Below are 23874 nucleotides of genomic sequence, written 5' to 3'. Positions count from 1 at the left end.
ATAATGGGATATGTCTGTACACATACATACATACACAATGCATTGAGAAATATATAAGAAATAGTTAATAGCACCTACCTGTGAGTGAGCAAAGGGCAAGACATGGGTGGTTTCACTTTGTGTATTATTATTATTTAAATTTTTATAGTAAATATGAATTACTTTGAACAAATTTTAATTAAAATAAAATTTTAATCATATCACTGTAATCAGACACTACTTATACATTTTCTTTCTGTGTGTGGTAATATGCTTGGCTGTGTAATAATCAAGTAAAATAGTTAGGATCATTGCCCCTGAGAAAGTAGTTCTCTAAAATTCTCTTTTTCATAGGTATAAGACATATTGATGTTGCTGGGCGTGGTGGCATATGCCTGCAATCCCAGCAGTTTAGGAGGCCAAGGCAGAGGGATTGCCAAGTTCAAAGCCAGTCTCAATAACTAAGCAAGGCCTAAGCAACTTAGTGAGAATCTGTCTTTAAATAAAATATAAAAAATTTGCTAGGGATGTGGCTCAGTGATAAAGTGCACCTGGGTTCAATCCCTGGTTTTAAAAAAAAAAAAAAAAAGGCATAAATGTTATTTTTAATGGATGGTATCATGATAATTTGCTAGAAGTAAAATATTTAGAAGTAAGTTATTTCTGACCCCAGTGAATTATTGATAATTTCCTCTGAAATTTATTTCAAAAATGGGTGTTCAGTTTGTCTGAGAAAGAAATTAATGGGGAAAATTAGTATCATTAGTGCAAACTTAAAAAAAAAAAATCCCGCAGGATTTCCTGTGGAACATAATGAAGCTTGTAATGTTTGCAGCATTGTATCTTTTATAGTAGATTCAGAGATAAGTTCAGGAGCATTTGTTATTTATGGTGGGTCATAAGTATCATACGGTGAGAGAGGTCTAGTATTTAATTTCTGAGTTGATATCTCATTTTTGTGTAATGTGCTATTGAACTTTAAAATACCTGTTCACACAGTATTAAATTGTGATTTTTGCTTAGTGGCACTTACATATCTGGAGCAGTTCTTTTATCCCTTTTTTAAATACATAGCCATAAAACTTTAACTAAAAGCCAGGCTAAGAAAAGGATGAGCAACAAACCATTAATTATATGTAATTATGAAGCTATATTTTTAACAGTGTTTGTAGAAATGGCACATCAATTCAGCTTATGTACTCAGTGGTTTTTTTGTTGTTGTTGTCGTTTTGTTTCTACATTGTATATCTGGTATCTGGAAATGTAATTTGTGTATAGTAAATGTTCAAATAAGACTGTAATAAAGTAAATTAAAAGTGCAAGCATAACAATTCCATCTGCAGTGTATTCCCTGAAACTTGGTAAATAGGTTAAAGCCACTAAATACTTTAGGATCATTGGCTTATAATTGAAATGAGCAATGTTGTAAATGATTAATCTAAATTGATGATACAAAGATCAGAAAGAAGAAAAAGACAAAACTACTGATCTGAAATAGAGAGGCCAAACCCTTTGCTATAAAAAATAAAGTCAGTGTGGACAACTTCCAGACTTCTTTCCATAACTTTCCAACTCATGGGTTACTTCTGTCCTTCGCCGTTCCACACCTCTCAGATCCAGCCGGTACTTTGTTTCCGGTGTGTATTTGTTCAATGAACTGTTGAGAATGCGTGCCCGTCAGGAGCAGTGAAACTGCCACGGGAGGCTGCTGGTTCTCTTTAGCTTTGGCCCCTGTGAGGCCCAGTCTGTGACGGACGCTGTGCACCTTTCCCATAGCCCCTTCCCTGCTTCACTGGGCTTAGGTGTCTTCCACTGCCAGGGCTAAACGTACTTCTGTATTCAACCTCATCAACCCCCCCAGACTGTCTTTGGCTTGTGGTGTGTCCTTCAGCTTCCCAGAGCTGCCCGGTGCTAGTCCCTGCTCTTGTGCTTGGTACGTCTTCTTACCCTACTCACCCTGTCTTCCACGTTTCTCTCTCCAGGATCTTTGGTAAGTTCCTATGAATTCAGGATTATTTCCTATCATAATACTTGGTGCCTCTTGGCTCCTATTCTCTTTTGCTTCTTTTTTATACATTTTATTTTTTAATTTTGATTTGTTCTTTTTAGTTAGACATGGCAGTAGAGCCTATTTTGACATATTTATACAAACATGGAGAATATCTTATTCTAATTAGGATCCCAGTCTTCTGGATGTACACAATGTGGAGATTCACTGTGGTGTATTCATATGTGTACATAGGAAATTTATGTCAGATTCATTCCATTGTCTTTCCTATTCCTATCTCCCTCCCTTCCCTTCCTTCCCATTTGTGTAATCTATTAACTTCTATTCTTGCCCTCCCCTACTTGTTGTGAGTTAGCATCCATACATCAAAGAGAGCATTTGACCTTTGGTTTTTGGGGGATTGGTTTATTTCACTTAGCATGATAGTCTCCAGTTCCATCCTTTTATCAGCAAATATCATAAAGTCATTCTTCTTTATGATTGAGTAATATTCCATTGTGTATATAAATCACATTTTCTTTATCCATGGAACCTAGGTTGGTTCCATAGCTTAGCTATTGTGAATTACACTGCTATAAACATTGATGTGGTCTTTTTCTTCTTTTTTTCTATAGATCATGTTGAACAAGCAGCCAGTGCCCGCTCTTTAAGCTTTCCAAACTGTTTTCATTTCCACCAATCTACTAAACATTCTTTCTTGATTGTTGCTTTTGATCTTTATATTACAAAACTCAAGGGTTTTTGTTCATTATTTCTTGCTCTGACCTTTCAATAGCACTAATGTTGCTGACTATACTATTCATGAAAAATTGTTTTTCTTTTTGGTTTCTCACACGATCCATCTTAATTCTCTTCCTAGCCTCATAGCCAGTTCTTCCCAACTTGCTTAACCAGTTACTTTTCCTTATGCTGTCTGATTGTAGGCATTCATCATGGATCTGCCCTTATGCCCATGTTCTTCTTTATTAGAGAGCTCCCATAAGCTGCAGATATCACTTTTTTCATCATGGTCCTATCCTTGCACACTTACCTGACTATCAGTGTTATGCCCCACCCAGTTAATGGTTATTAATTTGGGAGCATCACAGTTTGAATACTTAGCAAGTTGAGAGAAGGGAAGGAAGATTTCAATCAAATCATCTGTATTCAACAACACATCAGAAGTTTCTTTCAATAACATGTACGAGGGTCCAGCATTCTTGGCTTATATGTTAAAAAAAAAAGAATGTTTTTCTAAATGCAATTTATGCTACTAAAGTGTACATCCCCTAGTTTCAGTGGAAATGGAGAAGCTGCTGCATTCCTCAGGATAACCTTCTGACACTTACATCTTAATACTGTTTTGTGCCAGAATGTTAATGCTGGAAGAGTCTTGGAGATAGCCCTTTACACAACTGACGTGATCAGAAAGTTAGGGACTGGTCACTTCAACTGCTAGCAAATGTTGAAGCTGGGCCTAGAAGCTGGTGCTCTCATATCAATTCCAAAGGCTTTTCTGCTGCACATTTCCCTATATTTCACTCATTTATTCATTTATCACTTTCATAGTGAGCATATTTGTAAGGCTGTTCTAGGCAATGAGATACAAGAAAGAATACAACACAGTCTCTGGCCTCCAAAAAGCTTAGCGTACTAGTGAAGTCGGGTTAATATAAAGTTGAAATGCAGCAGAACATGATGTGAAGGAAAAACTTCTTGTTTTATATTTTTTTGTTTGAAGATGGAAAAGATTGGAGGAAGTTTAATACTGAAGGAAGCTCTTGTAGTAGGGGAGACGATAAAGGTGAAGGGTGAAGGGTACCTGGCAGAGTGATGTTTCTTTGAATTCTATTGTGAAGGGAATGGGGTCCAGAACACAGGAAGGGGCATTAGCCTCGGATCAGAGAGGAATAGCATTTCCAATCAGAATGCAACTGGAAAAGGAGAACCAAGAGCTAGGAAGCATTCCCATCTGATGCTTTCTATTTTCTAGATAAAGCAAAAGACAAGGTCATTGGGTGAGGCTGAGGATGGTGGGGTAGGGAAGGAGGTGGAGGAGAATAAAGAGTACATGAAACACCCATGTAGGAATTTGTAGACCCTTGACCTTCTAGGAATGTAGGGAATGAAGTCATCTGTTACCCAATGAGGGTAGAGGTGGTGAGGGGGAGATTTGAGACAGCCCTCACGGATACACAGCAGAGCAGCGGTACTACGTGCAGAAGGGGTTTGCTCACAGGGCGAGCCCTCTCATGTTGGGAGTACTTTGGGGTGCTCAGTGTCTTAGTTCCTGCCAGGAGGAATCTGAGTTTGATGAGCAAGGTGAATGGCAGTTAGGAATGATCCAAGATCCATACGGGCTATAGGGAATCTCAGGAAGCATGGGGCGGATGAGGGAAGCACTGCCCAAGGCGATAAGTAGACATTCTCCTCTGGTAGCAGTTTAGATATAGGGAATAGAAGACTGGTCGAAGGAACGAAGAGGATGGAATATTACAGAAGAGATTAGTTTAAAAGAGATTTAGTTTGAAAGGTTTGTTCAGTTGATTTAGTCTTGAAATGGAGTGCTAAGCTAGCACAGATACACAGCTAAGGTCTCATCAATATGAGGCATTTCTGTCCTTGAGTGATGGCTGACCTTAGCTGCTCAAAATGCCCCATGACCCTACTACCAGGTTCTCTGGATTCTCATTGCAGTCAGGAGCCCCATCTTGAATCTTGCTTTTTTTCTTTTCTCAAGGTCTTTTCATGTGTGATTCTTATGCTGTAATAGTTCTTCAGTATTAATAATTCAAAGTCAATTGTTTTTAAATAACCTAACTATAATTAGTGAAGAGAATTAAAGGAATGGACTGTACTCATTGATATTTTCATAATCCTTATCCTGCCCTGTGGCATTGCCTGCTACTGATAGCATTCTACAACTTCATATTGTAAGAATGTCATGCAGTGAAATTCAAGTGTAAAGGGAGCAAAAGCAATTAAAACTACTTTGAAAAATAAAGCTAGGAGCATCTGACATGAGAAGGCATTTCTAGGATCCTTCTAAGCCAAAAAGCTGTAGTGAATAAAGGATTTAGAAAAAAAAATACCTCCAAGTTTTAAATCTCCTTCTCCTTACTCCTTAAGATAACTGGACAGAGTAATAAGAAGGCAAGAATATGTGTGTGTATGCATATGTGCCCTCACACCCCCCCCCACACACTCATAAATATTCAAAGCAGTATATTTTCAAACTTAAAAAAACGGGTCATCATAATCACAAGGATGAAAAAAATAGCTTCTCTTAAAAGAAGGTTAAATTGGATAGGTGTGGCTAAGATATTTTTCACCCATGAAAACTATTTATACTGTGATTGCTTGTTCTAATGTTTATTGAAAGATTTCACTTATCAGAAATTTTAAATAATATTAATTTGAAGGATTATATATTTAAATTTTAATTATTTGGTACTGATGGAGATATATAACAACTTAGTGCTTGGGTAAATCTAAAATATTTTTGTCTGAATTAATTACATGAGTTGAAAATGGATCTCTCTCTCTCATACATATACACACATACACACACACAAGGATCTATTTGAAACAATATATCTTATCAAATTTTGAAAAAAATAGCAGCCATCATATTCATGAAGATGTAAAAAATAACTTTTCTTGAACCATTTGTGAGAAAATTAGAAGTAAATTACTAATATTATAATTCACAAGTAGATAATAAAATCAGATGATAGAATTACATGTTCTGGACCGTCACCAGCAACCTATTCATACTTGAGGTTCCATTTACTGACTTATATTAAAATTATGTTTACTAGATGTTTTCCTGCCCTTGTGACTGTGAATCCTTTGAGAGTATAGAAGAAGGCAGTCTTATTTAACTTTTTATCTCCAATAGGCACTGAGAAGAGTGCTCAAAAGGTTTTGCACACAGGTTATCAAGTATTCAGATAAACTATGTCTTAGTACTACTGTTATTATTCCCATTCTACAAGTGAGCTAACTGAGTCTTGAGAAGTTTAAGCAACATTTTTTTTTTTTTAAGTCACACTACTCTTGGGTGGTTGGTCAGGAATTTGAACCTAGGTGCCAGACTCAAAAGCCCACTGAGCAGTATTCACTATTGAACAGGAACAAGAAAGGTGTTGCTCATTTTTATTTTCCTGAGACCTACTAGCCCTGTGCTCTACATTGTTATTGATTTACATATTTGAAATAAAGGATGAAAAAGTTATAAAATTTGAGATTACCCAAGTTTATGAATGATTTTTAACTACCTAAATTGCTCGAAATTTCTAGATCCCTTAAGTACTTTAAAATTATGTTTAAGATAGTGAAGTGGGGAAAAAAAGACTATTAAATGATTCTTGTTTCTGAAAAACACTCAGAACCCCACAGTGTGATTGGAAAGAAGCACCATGAGAGTGAGAGATTCTCAACTTAGCCGCCACTGCACCACTGTCACTGTTCTATTAGAACCTTATGCTCTTAACTTTTCACTCAGCAAATTTTTATTTAGGGTCTGCCAAGTATCCTACTCTGTGCTAGATATTGGCAAAATGAAATTGTCATGATCATGATCTCACAGAGTTTATAGTGTAGTGGGAGAGACATTCATTCATTACGTAATGAGAAAAGTAAATGTAAAATTGCAAAAATGATAAGTGATAGGACAGGTATATGGGTTGAGAAAACATGTAATGGGAGAATTAGACCTGACTAGGATATCCGAATAGGGATAATTGGTCTAGGATCTGAAGACTAAGTAGGAGTTGAATTCAGCAAAGTGGGAGGAGGAGGGAAAGGCATTCCAGGCAAAATGAACCATGTAGACAAAGGTTCAGTAGATAACGAGGCTTGGGGAGTACAAGAGAGAATGATGGTGGTGGGAAGAGTTAGGTAGGACACAAGCTGGGATTTGGGAGGTAGGGTCCAGTCCTTGCAGGGCTTGTGGGCCATCCTAAGGAATGTTCTATCTGGAGAGGAAAGGAAAACATGCAAGAGTTGTAAGCAGGCAGACATCAAGATGACACATGACTGCAGTGGAGAATAGATTAGAGGACCTGGGTGAGTGACTTGGCAGGCTAGGAGGCCATTGGAGGAGCTCAGATATGTGGATGTGGATGGGTCTGAGCAAGCTTCAGGAAGAAACATCAGATGAAGAGAGGAAGGGTGGGTACCTCATAACGGTCCTGGGCTGCTGGCAAATGAATCTCCCTGAGATATAGGAATGCTTCCAGGGGCCAGCTATCCAGTTTGCTACCTCCTAAAGTAGTGGTGTCTTTGGGAAGGAGGCACCTGGATGCACACATAGGGAAATGCATTTGCATGTAAGGTGCTTTGGAGAGCTCTGATGTCTCCCAGAGGAACACGATCCCTTCTGCCTGAGTCCTCATAGCACTTTGTACCTGTTGCTGCCGTTAACAGTTTCTATTTTGGATCATGGTTGTCTTTCTGTGCTGTATATCATTCGCTAAGCGAAGTCTAAGCCTGAAGTCTTTGCTCTGTAGCACTAAGATTTAATACCTTTGAAAATGCAGTTATGTCTTACTTTGCATAATAGATGCTTATTGAATAGTCTTGAAAATTGTGCTCACGAGACTCTTAAGTGTATAAGGAGGGAAAGGGCTTAAGTCAACAGCTCAGGCACTTGAAATTTCTCCAAAGGCTCCTGCATCCAACTGGGTTCACTTCTGATACTAGCCCTTTTCCCTAGTCAGGTTTTTAATGTGAGTTGACCCATCAAGTAGAGAAAAGGATACTTGCTTCAGGTCTTACTTGTGTAGTCAGAGCAATGAGGCATAGAGAATTCTACCCTGAGCTCCAAGACTGTTGCCTTCCTCTGAAAGGTCTCCAAGAATAAAATGAATTTTTCCCTCAAGCCTCAGATTTCACTGAGGCAGAGTTAGGATAATAGGCCTTCCATAAACAGACTGGGATTTGGTTCCTCATTCACTCACTCATGGCATAGTTCAGTGAAGCTCAGAATCACTCAGATTTCAGGCCCTTGACTCTCTTAGGTAGTAGGTTCAGCAGCTTTGCAAGATCTAGTATGGAATACAACAGCAGCTTATTAAAAGCTTTCATTATAATAGTTTTAGACTCCTATGAAGGATCAGACTTCTGAATTACAGGGTCCAGATGATGTGGTTTCCTTGACTATTTAAAATGTCAGAAGGGTCTGAGAGGCCCAGGTAGGGCTTCTAGGCCATGTGATGCTCAGACACAGGAAGATACATGGAGGTTCTTGCAGATGGCTGAGGGGAGGTGTGGGGAGGGAGGATATACTCTCAGCTAAACTCTGGAGAAGTTCAGAATGACTCAATCAGGAAAAGGAAGCTTCTGGACCAAACTCCTCTGAATGTGAAGGTCACCCTGGGTACCATGTCCTTGCCTTGAGAGACAGACCTCCTCCAGATTCCACTTTCCAGTAGGAAAGCTCCTGCCAGTCTCCCAGGAGACCTGGCTTTCCTTGGAACCATCTGGTGTGTCTGGGCTACTGGGGGTAGACTCTATACTGGTACTTGACTGTGCGTCAAGGCTTGTTTTAGAAAGAATTGGCAGTAGAGGAACAGTAGAAGTTGAACCCTAACCTTCCAGGTGGTTACATCACAGAAAGAAATGGGCAAGAGGACAAGATGTGTATCTCTCAAGTAGCTATTGACAAAAAGGAGGATGGTTATAAAAGAGATCACAGTAGATGCCACATTCCAGATCCCAATTATATTAGGGTGCTCCAGAGAAATAGAACCAATAGGGTATGCATATGCACATCAATGTAAACAGAGAGAAATTTTTAATGAATTAGCTCAAGCAGTTGTGGGAGCTAGCATGACCAAGATATATAAGGCAAGCTAGAAGCAGTAAGGGTCACGGTTTCAGTCTTAAATCTGAATCTGGAAACTCAGGCAGATTTTCTGTGTTTCTATCTGGAGACAGAATTCCTTCTTCAAGAAATGTCAGTCTTTGTTCTCAAGGCCTACAACTGACTGGATTAAGCCCACGCACATTGCAGAGGCTAATCTGCTTTACTTAAAGTGAATTTATTATAAATATTAATCATACCTAAAAATACCTTCGCATCAACCCCTAGACTAGTGTTTGACCAAACAACTGTATACCATGATCTAGTCAAATTGACACACAAAATTAGCCATCTCAACAATGCCTATGGAGCTTTGTCATCTGTTAAAGGAAGGAAGGTCACTAGGTGAGCTCTCCTCCCTTCCCTAAATGGAGAGGGACATGGAGTGTCATGGGGAGTGGAGAATGTTCTCATTTTTGTGGGGCTTATTTACTTCAGTCTTTAGCTACTTCTTGAATTTTGAGTCTTGAACTTTGAGTCTGCCATACTAGGGTGGCATTTGGATGGTTGACTTTCTTAGATTACTCTTTTTTGAAAAGATTGCCATCACTGGTATGGGACAGTCCCAAACTCTTGGTCCTTGATTGGGACCCATCTGTCTAGATGGAAGAACCTTAAGGGTAGAATCCATGTGCGTTCATCCTGGTAGCCCTATGGTATTTTGAATCTCAGTACTGAGTCTCATATATACTGGAAGTCTTCCAAATTCACACAAGGCCCTGTGCTAGGTATTCTAGATATTGGATAGCCATTGAATGTCTATTTATTGAGGGAATTAGTTTCATGTTCAAATGATTCGTATTTGCTTTTTCCCTGACTAGAGGGCAATGTTTTCTTACTATGTCTTAGGACATAGTCCTGTAAGCAGTTACTCCCTGACTGGCATTCATAGTTCCTGTGATTTGCCTTAGTTTACCTTTCCAGCCTTAGCTCTTGCTGTGGGAGGGCCCACAGTCTGTACTTAGGCCACACCAAACTCAAACTGGCTGCCCTTCATGGTTGCCCCAGGTACCTTTCCACTCTCATGATGTTCCTTTTATTAGAAATGTCCCTTCTTGCTAGTTCCCTCCACTTTTACCCATTCAGACCCTCTATATATTCAGAACATCACAGTGCTCCTTAAATGTCTCTTAGGACACACCACTTGTATTTCTTATAACCTCTGTAAGGTAATGGAGGGCAGGGTCTGTGTTTCATTCCAGAGCCTGTCCCTGCTCACTGCTTAGCACTTTGTAAGTGTTGATGAATTACAACTCATTGATGCCTCTCGTGGTCCTTGTATTAACTTTGATACATGTCTTCATCTAGGCTGTTTTAACAAAGTACCACAAACTGGGTGGCTTATAAACAAAATAAATCTATTTCTCATAGTTCTAGAGGCTGGAAAGTCCAAGGTCAAGGCATCAGCAGATTTAGTGTCTGGTGAAGGCTGCTTTCTGATTCATAGATGATATATCTCTTGCTGCATGCTCAAGTGCTGGGAGAATATCCCTCAGCCTCTTTTATAAAGATACCAGTCACCTCCTAAAGACCCCACTTTATATACTGTGATCACATTGGGAATGAGTTTCAATAATTGAATTTTCAAACAAAGCCAAACATACATTAGGGATGTATTTAGCCAATACATTATTATTTTGAGCTGATTATGCAGTTTGGAGTCTATATCAAACTTTGCTTTTAGTTTTATACTTAAAATGTAGTCAGAGGATAGAAGAAGAAATGATGACCCTTCTTTTATTGTTGATAAGAGGACAGTTAAAAAAAAAAAAAAAGCCTTTCGAAGGTTTAAAACAAATGACTTAAAAAAAAAAAATCTGAAAAAAAAAAAAAAACAAATGACTTCAAGACAGATTACAAATTATTTGTGATGTCTTTACCTTTGGACCCCTTTTTCATCAATACTCACAAATTGATTAATTTTTTTTTTCTCTAGTGGCCCATGACAGCAAGTCATTTTTCCTGTTACTCACAATTTTATTTCAGTGAGTTGCCACTTTGGACCTCCTAGTCCTTTGAGAGAAAGAAAGCTATAGTGGGAAGTAGAAAAAGGGCTGGTTTGGAGACTGCCTACTTTTTTTATATTTTAATTTTTTATGTTTTTGTAGTTCATTGATATTTGGTCTAGACTCTGTTTCCCCACTGGAAGGGAGAAGAATGTTCTAACTGGAGAGGTACTGGCGGCCACGATGTTCTAGGGGATGTAATGATGTAAGAACATTCTTACAAGCTCATTAGTTTTCTGGCCATAGAAGCATTGGCATGCTCAGATGCCAGAGGACATTGTGTCAATGCAACAAGCCTGGAATCCTAGCAACAAATTTAAATGATGGAGACTTATTGAAAATGACTCTTTTCAATTTAGGAAGTTTTGTTGGCAGTGAGGAAAGCAGATCTTGCCCTTTGCCAAAGCATAGGAAAACTCATGTGTAATTTTCTTTAGTCAGCCCTTGTCCTTTTAGAACTTTTTGGCTGATGCACAGATATTTGCCAAACGAGGGTAATTGTTCAAGAAAAAATAACTCTAGGGAATGATGAAGTGTTGTTTGGGAAATGTTTACTCGTTCACAGCACCAGCAATTTGTTTTGTTATTGTCGTTGCTTTGTCGACTATGAGATGATAAGCCACTGGACCATTATAAGCCCAAGTAGGAATCTCTAAATTTGACTGATATTTCAAAATCAGCTGATGATGTGTCTTATGCATTTTAGGCCACATTTATTTTCTGATTAAAAGCCTCAACTAAATGTAAGGTGTGAACTCTTCTTTCTTTCTGTTCTCAAGGAAGTGTTTCCCTCTGCCTCCCCAGGGTATTTTGCATACATGAACTTTTAGATACTCTGTTTTCTTCATCCTGAAGCATCCTCTTTGATGCAGTAACCATTCAGATTGTTGGTGAGCAAGTAGGGCACACATTTCTAAAAATATGTTTTCTGATTAATACATGAAGTGGTGCAGAGGTACCTCTGAAGCAGAGAATGCATCATTGAAATTTGGTTTAATTTGAACTTTGAAAAATTAAACTTCTCAACTCACTCTCAGTTATAGTTATCATGATTTGTATTTACTGGAAATATGTTCATTAAATATAATACAGAAATATGTTGATCAAATGGCAAAAATTAAGGAAACATATTTTCTCCAGTTTACTATCGATTTAATTCAAGTGAATTTTACATCAGCTAGTTTTTCATTCATTTTTAAAATCTCAAATACCATACTATAAAGGTTGATATTGAGGAATTAAAAAAATAAAGTCAACAATAATCTCATGAGAAAAATTGTGACACCATTTTCACTGTCTCAGAGGAATGATTAAAGCCTTACTGAGGGTTTTTTTTTTTTTTGTGCATGTGTGTGTGTGTCCTGATAGGCATGTCATAATATTTCATTGTTCTTTCAAGTTGCATGTCCGTTAATGACTAATTATGTTGAGCACCATTTCACATTTTATTTGCTATCTATGAACATTGTAGGTGAACTGTTCATTCTTCTCTATTTTCTGTCTTTTTCAAATGATTTTTGGTTGTCAGTGGACCTTTAATTTTTATTTATTTATATGTGGTGCTGAGAATCAAACCCAGTGCCTCACCCATGCTAGGCAAGCACTCAACCACTGAGCCACATCCCTAGCCCTCATTTGTATCTATTTTCTAATTGCATGGTTTGAGGTGGGTTTTGCTTTTGAGTTTTGAGATTCTTTGTCAGAATCATGATTTACAAATATTTTTCTTCCACTGTGAGACTTATTGTTTCATTCTCTTAAATAGGATCATAGGGTCTTTCCTGGAGCAAAAGTTTTTAATTTTGATATGGTTCAATTTACTAATTTTTCCTTTATTTTTTCTTTGTAAATTAGACTCTTTATTTTTTTAATTTATTTTTATTGTAAACAAATGGGACACATTGCGTTTCTCTGTTTGTACATGAAGTAGAGGCATACCATTTGTGTAATCATACATTTACATAGGGTGATGGTGTTTGATTCATTCTGTTATTTTTTCCTTTCCCCCACCCCTCCCACCCCTCTTTCCCCTCTATACAGTTCCTCCTTCCTCTATTCTTGCCCCCCTCCCACCCTGCATTATGTGTCATCATCCGCTTATCAGCAAGATCATTCGTCCTTTGATTTTTTGAGATTGGCTTATCTCACTTAGCATGATATTCTCCAATTTCATCCATTTGCCTGCAAATGCCATAATTTTATTCTTCTTTATGGCTGAGTAATATTCCATTGTGTGTGTGTATATATATATCTCACAGTTTCTTTATCCATTCATGAATTGAAGGGCATCTAGGTTGGTTACACAATCTGGCTATGGTGAATTGAGCAGCTATGAACATTGATGTGGCTGCATCACTGTAGTATGCTGATTTTAAGTCCTTTGGGTATAGGCCAAGGAGTGGGATAGCTGGGTCAAATGGTGGTTCCATTCCAAGTTTTCTAAGAAATCTCCACACTGCTTTCCAGAGTGGCTGCACTAATTTGCAACCCCACCAGCAATGTATGAGTGTACCTTTTTCCCCTATTGTTACTTGTGTTCTTGATAATCGCCATTCTAATTGGGGTGAGATGGAATCTTAGGGTAGTTTGGATTTGCATTTCTCTTATTACTAGAGATGTTGAACATTTTTTCATATGTTTGTTGATTGCTTGTACATCTTCTTCTGTGAAGTGTCTGTTCATATCCTTAGCCCATTTGTTGATTGGGTTATTTGTATTCTTGGTGTAGAGTTTTTTTGAGTTCTTTATATATTCTGGAAATTAGTGCTCTAGCTGAAGTATGATTGGCAAAGATTTTCTCCCACTCTGTAGGCTCTCTCTTCACATTTCTGATAGTTTCCTTTGCTGAGAGAAAGCTTTTTAGTTTGAATCTATCCCAGTTATTGATTCTTGCTTTTATTTCTTGTGCTATGGGAGTCCTGTTAAGGAAGTATGATCCTAAGCCGACATGTTGAAGATTTGGACCTACTTTTTCTTCTATAAGATGCAGGGTCTCTGGAGTTTAAAATAGTAATGAAGTTTTCTGTGAGCATGGTTATTGGGATCAGTTGTAATTATCTTCATGTGTGTGTCTGTGGGACCATCTCCTGAAAGATGTTTTATTTGAAGCATGCCAGTGACTGTTCTGGAAGGTTAACTTATTTACTAACTTTCATATCTTTGAGGTTTCCTTTCCTAAGAAAAAAGTGGTTGTCCTCACTTTATTTCACAGTGTTCTTTACACCTGAGCCACGTAACAAATTGTATCTTGAATTTAGTTTCTGAAAGTTAGTCTCTGCAAGAACTTGTGCTTGCTTAATTTTGCTGGACAGTAAAGAAATGTAACCCTGTGTATTGCTGTTTGTGACTTTTCTGTCACAAAATTCAGGGTGTAGCTATAGCAGTTTATTCACCTCAGGAGTGTGATGACACCTTGCCCCAAATCTTCTAGATACTGTTTTCTTCATCTTGAAGTATCCTCTTTGATGCTGTAACCATAGGCATCAATTCTTTGTGAGTAGGTAGGACACACGTTTCTAAAAATATGTTTTCTGGTTAATAGTTTCATCTTTACGGAAATGGTGCAGAGGAGTATCTGAATCAGAGATTGCATATGCGTTTTGTCCAAAAACCCAGAATCATTAGAAGAGTTCATGGCACCTGGGAGGCAGTTTATAAATATCTGTCCAGCTGAACCTAATATACCACATAGCTCTTTCCCCAAACCATAAAATTAAGACCCATTCTCCCTTGTTTTTTGCTTCATTCGTCCTCCATCCTCTTTTTCATTTTACTACTTTATTTAGGCTTTTGCAGGTTTTTAGGAACTGTAGTTCATTGCCCGGAGAATTCTGGGACAGCTTCTATGCCTGTGGTCACAGGACTTGCCATTTTTGTCTCCTTTTCCTGCTGTGGGGTGTCTGTGTTTGGGTGGAGGGTTGATGTGTATCATCATCAGTGCAGAAACTTATCAAAACCCAGAAATGTGGCCCAGAGCCAAGGCAGGAATGCACTCTTCTGGGTAGAGGGTTGTTCAACCATTTTGAATTGAGAGGTAAGCATCATCCCAGAAATAGCCTGGGATAGGAGGTTCCCTGGGACTGCCTGGTTTCATTTAGCATTTGGTGTCTAGCCAATGTGTCCTGCCTTTCTCCTGTTCTTAGGAGCCCCCTGGCATAGGGAATGTGACTCTTTTCCTTTCACAACACTGACTGCTTCTGCTCCATCCCAAACTTTCTTCTGCCCTTTACTCAAAGAAGAAAAGCTGTTCTACAACTGTATATTTTCTTATTTAAAGAAAAAAATAGAAAAGAAAGCCATACTCTTCGGGGCTTGTAGAAGTGAAATTTCTTCTTTTTTATTTGACAAAATAAACTTATTTTACAAGTGTATTTTTATGTCTATATAACTGTGTCTTCCTCTATCTATTTCTACATTGTATGTAAATAGTAATCAGCTAATCTACCATAAATGGGCTTTTGCTTTGAATTGTTTTTCCATGTCAATAGTCTATTTTTATCTTGAAATTTTTTTGTATTAAAGATGATATAAAACATGTATTAAAGAACATTTTGAAAAAAAAAAAAAATCCCTCCAGGTCATACCCCGCCCACATAGCTGAGTTCACTAGAACGTAATGCCTTCCAGGTGAACATACATCTAGTGGAGCTGTTGTTAAAGGATGGTTTTTGATTTTTTTCAGGGTTTGATTTGCCATGATTCAGCCAATCTCTAATCCATTCTTCTTTGGATTTATAAAATAACTAGCCAAGTCTAAAAGTTTGTCATGTGTGGTCATGTTCAAAGCAGAGTCAAGTGTTGTGGGGGTAAGTAGCCCAAATGGGATAAGAGCAGCAGGTCTTTAGAACTGTACTTCAACCATGTGAGGTGGCAAGAACTGTCATCACTAAGTCCTATACAAAGCTAATACTGAGCATCACAAACTCAGAGAACTTTCACAGGGACACAGAGTTCTCATTGAAAAGGCCCTTTCTGGGGCTCAGTGGTAGAGTGCCTGCCTAGCATGTATGAGGCACTGGGTTTGATTCTCAGCACCGCAAAGGTCTACAACTTCTTAAAAACATTTTTTTTAAAAACATTAAATAAAAATAAAAGACCCTTTCTGGTTTATCCAGAAAATTGTACTGAAACACATACAAGATATCACTGGAGCAGATTCTTGTTCCTTAATTAATGTGGAACGTGCCAAAGACTTTCATTGCATTTTGCAGTCACATTTTCAAATGTAATGATTTTGTGCTTCAGTGTGGGTCAGTAGCAGACTGCATTTTTCTCTATATTGTAAAGGCACTTAGTCAAAATATGAAAGCTTTTTCAACCATTTAGGTAGATCATGCTTTATAGTAAGACAGGAAATGGAACCGTTCTATTGTTCTGCCAGAAGCTGTGTGATGATGTGTTGTGGTTCTAAGATCAAAGCTTAAACGATAAGCCCCCACTAACAGGTACTGATACTTGTTTATAAAAGAAATGGGGAATTATATAAATAGAGATCATTTTTTAAATTCTGTCATATTTAAGGAAGAAATAAAGGTGTAATAATTCTAAGAATAAAAATAACTTGCCACTAGCTATTTTCACTATTTCATCCTTTCTACTTCACTTAGTGATTCTGCCTAGGAGACTTGTAATTAGTTGTAACACTCTGGAATTTGGGAAAAATAAGATTTTATTAAATAATCAGTCATTTCCCTGGCTTTGGTTATATGTCTTTCAGTGTCAGCAGGAGTGTCAGTTGTTTTGTTTCCATGCAGATCTTTCCGGAGTTTACCTCTTTTGATTAATCCACTTGACTTCTGAGTTCCATGAATTAGAAAATGAGAGTAATGATAACTCATAATCAAGTGAAGGTTGTCACCAATAGAAAGCAAGGGTTATGCTTACAGGGTTATTATTTTAGGAATCAGACCCATTCCTAATAATTTCAGAGATAGATTACTTGAAAGAAACTAGGGTTAACTTTTCAAGAAGTACAAGTGCAAGAAGGTTAATACCCTGATTTATGGATGTATGCTTTGCACAGAGAACTTTTCATGGACTTCCTCTCATTACTTCTCTTTATTAGAGGGTGAAATAACTGCCTGCTTTAGCTCTTTTTAGGCTCAGGAGTTCAGGGAGGGCTTCTCTGCACCTTCAGACTAGGAATGATGGTTCCACTCTGGATACCTACTGCTTCCTGAGCACACTTTTGCCTTTGCTTCTAGTCTTGTAAACTACTTCTTTCTGCCATCTGCACTCCACAGGAAGATATTTAGTACTTCCATAGTACATGGCCCCCACTGTTTAATAACTGTTTATTGATTTGAATAAAACCAACAGCTAAAAACTTAGTGCTACCACATTGATGTTTATAGCAGCTCAATTCACAACAGCTAAACTATAGAACCAACCTAGGTGCCCTTCAACGGATGAATGGATAAAAAAAAAAAAAGAAAAAAATATATACACATACATATATATATATAATGGAATATTACTCAACCTTAAAGAAGAATGAAATTATGGCATTTGCCAGTAAATGAATGGAGCTGGAGAATATCATGCTAAGTAAAATAAACCAATCCCAAAACCAAAGGTAGAATATTTTCTCTGATATGCGGATGCTAATCCACAATGGGGATGGGGGGGGTGTGCTAGGAAGAATAGAGTTACTTCAGCTTAGATAGACGGGAGTGAAGGGAGGAGAAGGGGTTTGGGGGTAGGAAGGAAAGTAGAATGAATCAGACATTATTACCCTATGTACATATATAACTATATGACTGGTGGGTTTCTACATCATGTATAACCAGAAGAATGAGAAATTATACTCCATTATATGATGTATCAAAGTGCATTCTACTGTTATGTATAACCAATTAAAACAAATTTAAAAAATTAAGAAACAAAACAAAAACCTTAGTGCTAAAATAGAAAACATAGAGTTGGCTGTCTTAGCTGTCTGAAATTAACAGTGTACTTGATCACTATCAATGATATTGGGCTACTTGCATCTCTGTCTGTATGGACAACTTTCTTAATCTCCTGAGTATTGGATTTCTCTGTAGAAGGTAGATCACATCTGCATCTGGAAGCAGCTGTGGAATTCAGACGTGGTAATGCCCATGGTTCACCCAGCCCTGGGTCTAGCACGCTCTAGTTGATCACTATTCTGCCCCCTCCTGACCCTACAGTTCTTCCTCTAATGTGATCCCCACAGGTGAAAGATGAAAGGACCCCTAGAGTTCTTTACATACCCACCCTGTTTTGAGGATGATAGATCTATAGTTGTTAAAACTGTAATGGAGGAAGAACAAATGATAACCTGATAGTTGATCCCAAAAGTGTCCCTGTCATAGAATCTCAGAATGAAGAATGAAGGTATTTGTGGCCCCTCAGGAACCTTTATTACATGTAACTCCTGAATATTGATAGACCTAAGAGGTTTAAGATTTTCAGTGAATGTCTGTTTTAGAAATAGAATAGACATTTAGTATAGAAAGCTATATATTTTTAAGAGGAAGGAGACTGACATTTGTGGGTCCCGAGTGAAAGATATTTTCCCTTTTATCTTCATTATTTCATTTGACTCTTCACAGCAACTGAGTAGAATGAATTATCTAAATCTTTGTGTAATGGATGAGGAAATCAAAGACCAGAGGACAAATCTAGCAGCCACAGGTCATCCACTACTTGAGAGCAGAGCTAGAATTTGACCTAGGTCTGTGAGATTGTCATCTTTAAAAAAAAAAAAATTTTTTTAATTGTAGATGGACACAATACATTGATTTTATTTATTTATTTTTATGTGGGGCTGAGGATCCAACCTGGTACCTCACACGTGCTGGGCAAGCGCTCTTCCACTGAGCCACAACCCCAGCCTGGAGATAGTCATCTTTGCCCTCCCACATTTGTTGAAGCACGGGCCAGCGGCATGGTGAGCGCCGGAAGGCCTGGCTGAGTTCTGCTTGGTAACCTCAGGGCCCTTCAATGTCCGGCACACGCAGACTACTCAATAAATATTTACCGAGTGAATGACAGTCACAAGTGAAGGTAGAAAACTAATTATTCCAGCATGTGGCTGGTTGTCAGCATATGAAATTTGTCATCTTTATGACATTATTGAATTACTGAAAAATGTGACATTTATTAGCACAGGCTCCCCTCAAAGTGGCTATATAGCAGCTTAAAGATCTGTGTTTAGAATTGGACAACATGTGAAAAACTGACACAAAATAAAACTCAAAATATGTCAATAATTTTTAAAATTACTGGAGAGATAAATGCTGCCTCCAGAGGAAAATCAACTGATTTTAAAAGATATTTAGAATACCTTTCAAAAAATAATAAGATAAAATGTGATTCGTGTATACACCCTGAAAGTTTAAAGGTTCAAAAGACATCATTGTGGAGATTTCAAAAAGCACTATTTATCTCCATGTAAAGGGCAGCACAAACAACTTTCATTCCAATTGAAAATTAAAGTAATTGTAATAATTTAGAAAGTAATGCACTATGACTGTTCTTCGCCAAATAAATGAGGCTATTTGTTGTATGTTTTGTAAGAATTTTGATGATGAAAATGTGAAGGGACTAACTGAACCCAGGTATTTTATTAGTGACTATAGGACCATAGATTTGTCAGGTCTGGGATCTGACGGAAATTCTACTAGGTTGAAGAAATCAAGTTTTAGTTAAAAGAGGATTTTTCACTAAAGATAAAAAGGCAAAGCTACTGCCACGGAGAGTCTCTTCTTCACTGGGTTGTATTTGATTAAACTTCAGTTCCCTCCTCCTCAGTAACAGGAGCTTCAATAGGAGAGCCAGGCACATTTCAAAGAGATGGGCCTTTTAATCCTTTGGTTAAGGTATATTTAGAACTAACAAAACCCAGGCCTGTGATGGCGATGGAGAAACCTTTTTTTGTTTTCCCCACAGAGAAAGCTGGCTTCCAAGTAAGTGCCTTTAGCGCGAGTTGACTTTTCCTTAGAAGTCTGTTTCACAGTCTTTGTGAAGACACACCAAGTATTTTGCAATTTCATAAAACTTTAGTTGAGGGCAGCCATTTCCTTTCCTTGAGGGGAATGGATTGCCTCTTGAGTTTCATGAAGACGCATCCCTGATGAGTGGCTGCTGTCTGAGTTCCAGTGGCCAGCAACCTTAGTTGTCAAGAGGAACTTGACATTTATGATTTCTGTACCCTGGGTTGAAAGGAGCTACCACCTTCCCTTTGGCTGTGTCTGAATTGTAGTTCTATAAACAGTGTAATTTTGTGGCCTTCGGATCTACAAATTATTTTTAAGTGGTTTTCCTGACTGAGCAAGCTGATTTGTATCAACTAGGTAAAAGCAAAATACAATTTGCATATATTAAGCCTTTAAAAATGCAAGCAAAATAGGCTTTTAGTAACATTGAGAAAAAAAAATTCATCATTTTCATAAATTACCTGATTGTAATATTAATTTTTAATTCCTTTTCAAGTTGTCTGTGGCCTAGCACGCATTATAACTTCTTACAGAATATCAGACATATGAGGTCCTTTTAATAAATAGTATTTGATGCTTTGTTGTGGTCATTTATTTTGACCAAATTTGGGGCCATTACTATTTTTTTTAACTTCTCTCTCTCTCTTTTGGAGGATGATTAACCTTGCTCTCTTTATTATACATGTATATCTTTGAGGTTTATTTAAGGTGAAAGTGGGATTTTTAGCAGTGATTTCCATTTGTAATTTTTAAGGTGTAAGATTCACAAAAATGTTGTTTCAAAAAGTATTGATTGAGCTTGCTCACATTTATGAGCACTAGCCCTTATTTCCAGCCTTTCATCCCTGAGTTTGGTGAATATTTGTCTAGTGCCTGCCTTGGGCAAAAAGCATCACTCTAGAAACATGGGGGGGGGGATTTGTCATTAAAATATGACAAGTTCCTGCCTTTAAGAAGCTTATCATCTAGACATACACTATCTGCTATGTTATCCATGAGCTCCCTCGTGGTTATTGAGCAGTGACATGTGCTTAATCCAAATTGAGATGTGCTGTAAATATAAACTATGCTGTATTTCAGACACTATGAAGAAAGAAAGCAAAATATCTCAATAATTTTTGATGCTCATTACATGTTGAAATGGTAATATTTTGGATGTTCTGAGCTAAATAAAATAAATTATTGAAGTTTATTTCACCTTTTCCGATGTGTATTTTTTAAAAAATGTGACTACTAGAAAATTTTAAATCACTTATGTGGCTTTATACTTTTACTCACAACTGATCTACAAGGGTCTCTCCGCTTCCCTTCCTGTGCTATCTCTAAGGGAAGGTATCCATCTACCCAAAGATAATTGAGTATTTTCCCCACCAATATGTGTTTTATTCACAATAAAAAATAGTAGTCAGAATATAGCAAGATATAAAGTCAGAGTCTAGGATTTCTTATTAGTCCTTTAATTAGCCCATTATTATGTAAATACATAGCTAGACAGCACAGTTTTTTTTTCTTTCACAGTATGACAAAAAAAAAAAAAAAAAAAAAGTAGAGGTGCTGAAACCATGGTTCCCAGGTGCTCTGACAAGCTAGAAATAACAAGAAAGGAAAGAGGCCAGAGGGAAAGGAGAGCCATCCCTGTGTAAGGATGATTGCTTGAAGTGCAGAAAGAGGTCAGAGAAGCAGATCTGAGACTGTCACTCTGCAGGAAACGAGGTAGACAGAAGAGGTGGCTCTGATCAAACCCTGGCAAAACACATTAGAGGAGAGGACAGGAATGATGATGATGGTAATCATATAGACCATGTTAATTACACTTGACGTTTCTCGAGGGCATGGAGACCTTGAGAGGTGTTTCTACATTATCTTGTTTAATCTCCACAGTCATCCTAGGAAATGGTACTGTGATGGTGGACCATGTTTCAGGGCTGCTTTTGCATCGCCAGAGCTAGCCCACAGCCTTGTCTTTTCACTGAGGTGCTCTACAAAGAGCTGCCCGCGTTCACTCAGCAGTGGTCAAATAGGCAGAAGCTTCAGAGACCATCCCTGACTTCCCTTTTGTTAGAAGAGAACCAAGTGTAAACTCACAGTGTATTCTTCTGTGTAGTTTTTGCCATTTAGATCCATAATATTAGCTTGAGGGTTAATTTCAGGTAAACTTCTGCTCAGTATAATTCGCTCCTTCATTGCTTAGTATAATTCTAGTAAATAAGACTGAGGGCTTGCATTTGCAAGTCAGCCTCTCCAAGTGCTTTCACATTATCTCCCTCATGTCTTACCAAACCCCATAAAGGAAAGGCAAGTAGTTAACTTTTCTCATTTTGTAAAGTTAGCTGCTGAGATTCGAGAGGTTTATTGACCTTCCCAAGGCCACACAGCTAGTAAGGGAGGACCTGAAGGAGATCTCAGGTCTGACTGGCAGAGAGGATAGGGCCAGGCCAGGGAAGGGGCCGGGCAGAGCCACCTTCAAGACTTGATTTTGCATTTAGCAGCTATGACTTTGAGCACCGGTCACTCAGGGGTCCAACTCGAAAAACAGTACTTAACACAGATAATTTAATCAAGGGAATTATACAGATGGCAGAAGAACAAAAAGGCCAAAAAGGATTACTAAAACCACCAGAAGTTGTCAACAGTAGAAAACTATCCCTATCCCAAGGCAGGGGGACAAGGAGCAAGTGGTGGTACCAGAACCCAGATGCACTGGGAACCTCATGGGGGTGAAGCTTCTGTTAGACACTCTCTTGCCTCCTCTGCAGAGAGAGGTCAGAGGGAATCACCCAGCATTGCCATTCCCCATGCCCAGCTTTCTGTCCACTATCAGAGCCTTGTGAGTGTCACCAAGTGGGCATCCAGTAGATTTGGGATCTGAGGAAATCTGCATAAGAGCCCCGCTTCTGCCATACAGAGCAGAGACAAGCCATATGGGGAGGAACCGATCTGCTTGGACAAACTATTTAACCTCAGAATAGGGATGATAGGTCCTGCTTCCCACAGTTGAGGACTCAGAAAGATAATGCTCATAAAGCCTGTACGTGAAAGTAGCTCAACAAAGGTTAGCCCTCCTCCCTGTCCCAGGGCAACAACTGTAGTTAGGGAGAATGTAGTTTCCGTGTGGCTTCAAATGTTTAGGTATGGGACATATCCTGCATGTCTGAGTCCTGTCAGCAGTCATGGCTTTTCTTGATCATGGATTTTATTCTCCACACTTCATTCTCTTTGGAATTTTCTTCTTTCTGAATTAATTCACAAAGAAAAATTAATTCATAAAGAAATTCATTACATTTTCTAACTCAGGGAACCTTCCAATTTTGTTGGGTGGAAGTGGGCTATAAGTACTAAGATTACCCAGAGAGAGCTGAGATAGGCCTTGCAGAGGGTTGCTTTGCTCATATTCCTAGTCCTAGCTTATTTTTAAAAGCACTTGGGCTCAAATTATAGTCTTATTCAATTAAAAACTGCTCTACAGTAATGCTTTCAAAAGCACAACTAAATTACTTTAAAAACAAATTTATAATTGGAATAAAACATGGTTCAACTAAAACTCCAGCTCTTTCCTGAGGACAAAATGTGATTTCTCTGTTGCCATTATAATTTCCAATAAACCTGAGTGAATTTTTATATCACATTTGGGTTGGAAGAGGAGGGAAGATGCATAAGATTAGATTAAAAAATAATCTTTTTGCTAATCTGATTTTTAGATGCCTTTTTTAAAATGCCATAAGGCACAGACTCAACTCAGAAACCTTGCAAAGGATTTCTGAACTCGGAGCTTTGTTCTTTGAGGTGACCTTGTGCTATTGGAGAGTCTTAGGTTGTCAATGATGACACAGCAGTAATGACATCACGTATGTGTAATTCATTTCTATTTTGACTTAAAGCAAGAGCTACAATACAATACAAATGCATATGAACAGGGCAGGGTGGTAATGAACATGACTGATCCCCAGAAAAACTGATCAGTGATCCATTGAGAAGGCCAGCCACCGGCTTCCTCAGCTGCCTGGCACCTCACTTTGTTTCAGCCCCAAGAACTCACGCCCAGTCTTATACAGGCTCCTGTTAACTGTACCCTTT

General features: G+C 38.2%; 1 protein-coding gene across 4 annotated transcripts in view; it reads left to right on the top strand.

Annotated features, from left to right (window-relative positions):
• Plcl2 (phospholipase C like 2) overlaps positions 1-23874 on the top strand; it is a 180381-nt gene that overhangs the window by 69341 nt on the left and 87166 nt on the right. The window lies entirely within an intron of this gene.

The sequence above is a fragment of the Sciurus carolinensis genome, chromosome 17, assembly GCF_902686445.1.
Source record: "Sciurus carolinensis chromosome 17, mSciCar1.2, whole genome shotgun sequence".
Lineage (NCBI taxonomy): Eukaryota > Metazoa > Chordata > Mammalia > Rodentia > Sciuridae > Sciurus > Sciurus carolinensis.
The sequence above is the reverse complement of the archived record's forward strand: the minus strand, read 5'-3'. Positions and strand labels throughout refer to the sequence as shown.